This window comes from Bos mutus, chromosome 7 (assembly GCF_027580195.1).
Source record: "Bos mutus isolate GX-2022 chromosome 7, NWIPB_WYAK_1.1, whole genome shotgun sequence".
NCBI lineage: Eukaryota > Metazoa > Chordata > Mammalia > Artiodactyla > Bovidae > Bos > Bos mutus.
The window spans coordinates 6,617,820-6,620,768 of NC_091623.1; the positions used below are offsets into that span (position 1 = coordinate 6,617,820).

Here is a 2,949-nt window from a genome sequence, read left to right on the forward strand (position 1 = left end):
CCCGCCCCTCTATGTTGTCACGGAGCACCGGGTTTGACCTCCCTGCGTCACAGCAAATTCCCACTGGCTGTTGATTTTACACATGGTAATGTACATGTTTCAATATTACTCTCTCAGTTCGTCCCTCCCTCTCCTCCCCAACTGTGTCCATGAGTCTGTTCTCTGTGTCTGCATCTCCATTGCTGCCCTGCAAGTAGGTTCATCAGGACCATCTTTCTAAATTCCATATATATGCATTTAATATACAATGTTTTATATTAACATTTCTGACTTACTTCATTCTGACTTACCCTTTCTGACTTACTTCTTTCTGTAAAATAGGCACTAGGTTCATCCTAATTTGTTCTTCTTTATCTAGTTTTGTAAGGTAGAAATTAAGATGATTAATTTTTGATCTTTTTTTTTTTTTTTTAACAGTGTTTTTAAAACAAGCTCTGGCCAGTTTTATTAAAGAAAAATTGTACATGATTTACTTTTCACCAGTCTGTTCTGGCATGCTTCTAATAATATAAGAATCACCTGGATCAATGATAGCCAGTGTGCATACTCTGTAGTATTTTCCACATGCTGTGCCCAATTCAATATTATTGCCACTGTAGTGATGGACACCAGTTTTGGCCAACATGGCCTAATACTCTATTTCAGATTTCCTCAAGGCTGGGCAGGTGTTGGCGAGGATGACCGGTTTCGCTTTGCCTTGTCTGATCATTTTCAGAGTCTGTTTGTACCCCAGCATGTACTTTCCACTTTTCATAACCAGCTGGAGCCTAGAGTTGATCGACCCCAGTGACTTTTTCGTCTTCTTTGCGGCCACCATCTTCCTGCCTTAGATGCGGGACACCCCCAACCAAGAGCAGCCACCAAGATGGCCGGGGAGCGAAAAAGGCAAACTTTTTTAAAATATGCATTCATTGCTATAAATTTCCCTCTAAGCTTTGCTTTTACTGCATTTCACAAATTCTGATAAGTTGTATTTTCATTCTCACTTTTTAAAAAAATGTTTACACTCATCTTGAGGATTTTTTTTAGTTGACATGTTATTTAGAAACATGTGACTTAATCTCTAAGTATTTGGGGATTTTACAGCTCCCCTTCTGTTACTGATCCCTAGTTTAACTCCATCATGATCTGAGAGGATACACTGTATGTTTCCTATGATTTTAAATTTTTCAAGGTGTGTTTCATAGCCCAGAATGTGGTCTTTCTTAGTGAATGTCCCATGTGAACTTGAGAAGGATGTGGATGAAATAGTCTATAGATGATAGATCTCAGTTATATATAGGTGATTGATGGGGTTGAGTTCAACTATGTCTTTCCTGATTTTTCACCCCCTGGATCTATGCATTTCTGAGAGAGAGGCATTGTAGTCTCCCACTGTAATACTGAATTCGTCTAGTTCTTACAATTCTGTTAGTTGTTGCCTTATGCATTTTAACACTCTATAAGGCACACTCACACTTAGGTTTTCTTGACGCAATGACCGCTTTACTTCTGCTTCCTTTTGATTAGTGTTAGCACGGTATATCTTTTTTCGATACTTTTATGTGTGCCTTTGTATTTAGTGTGGATTTCCCATAGACATCATATAGTTGTCTTGTTTTCTGATGCATTCTGACAGTCTCTGCCTTTTAATTGGTGTATGTAGACCACTAGCACTGAAAGAGATTATTGGTATAGTCGGATTAGTATTTACCATATTGGTTGCTTTCTTTATCCCCCTCATTCTTTATCCCTATTTTTGTCTTCTGCTATTTTGTGTGTGTGTGTTTTATGGTTTTAACTGAGCATTTTATACAATTCCACTTTCTTTCTTTTCTTAACATATCAGTTATACTTCTTATTTTTAGTGTTTGTTCTAGAGTCTGCAAAATACTTCTACAACTAATCCAAATCCACTTTTAAGTAATACTATACTATTATAATTTGTGGGTAGTGTGTATAACTTATAATAAAATATATCCTAATTCCTCCCTTCTGTCTTTTTATCACTACCATCATTTCTTTAACTTACACATAAGCATATATATCAAATAAATATATACTAATAAATAATGTATAATCACATATATAAATGTATAAAGTTGAATAAAATTATACATAATTGAATTCATTGTTGCTATTATTATTTTAAATAAACTTTTCTGTTGAATTAAGAATAAGAAAAATGAAAGATTTTATTTTCACTTGTTCCTTCTCTTATTCTCTTCCTTTTTTAATGTAGATCTGAGTTTCTGAATTATATCATATTCTTCTCTCTAAAGAGCTGCTTTTTTATTTCTTGCAAGGCAAATCTACTGGCAATGAACGTCTTTAACTTTTGTTTGAGAAAAATCTTTATGTCTCCTTCACTTTTGAAGCATAATTTCACAGTATAGAGAATTTTAGATTGGCTCCCAAAACGAAATTGTTAGGAAGAATCTAACAAAATATTCTGTCTTCTCTCTGCTGAAACTACTAATGCTATTGAAAGAACTCTAAGAAGATGTATATAAATGGAGAGAGAAACCATGTTCATAAGTAGGAAGACTAGCGTAGTAAAGATTTAAATTCACTCCAAATTTATCTATGGATTTAACACATTTCTCATATACACAAGCAGATTCTACAAGATGTATGGAAAGGCAAAGAAATTAGAATAGCTGAAACAACTTTGAGAAAGAAGAATAAAGTTACAGAAATCAAGCTGCCCAATTTAAAAACTTACTGTAAAGCTACAGTTATGAAGATGGTGTGGTGTTGCCAACAGGATAGACACACAGATCACTAGAGTTGAAGAGATTCTGGAAATAGACCAACACAAATATGACCCTTTGATTTTATTTGCACTTGAGGAACTTTATTTGTTTTAAAATAAACTATTTTATAGCAATTTTAGATTTATAAAAGAACTGAGAATACAGAGTTCCCATATATCCAGTATCTACTGTTTCTCAGTTTTTCTCAGACTTT

The 2,949-nt window shown here is 34.3% G+C and overlaps 1 pseudogene; it reads right to left on the minus strand.

Moving 5' to 3' along the window:
• Positions 1-396: 396 nt before the first annotated feature.
• On the minus strand, positions 397-883 carry LOC102269226 (large ribosomal subunit protein eL30 pseudogene; annotated as a pseudogene).
• Between the last annotated feature and the right edge of the window lie 2,066 nt (positions 884-2,949).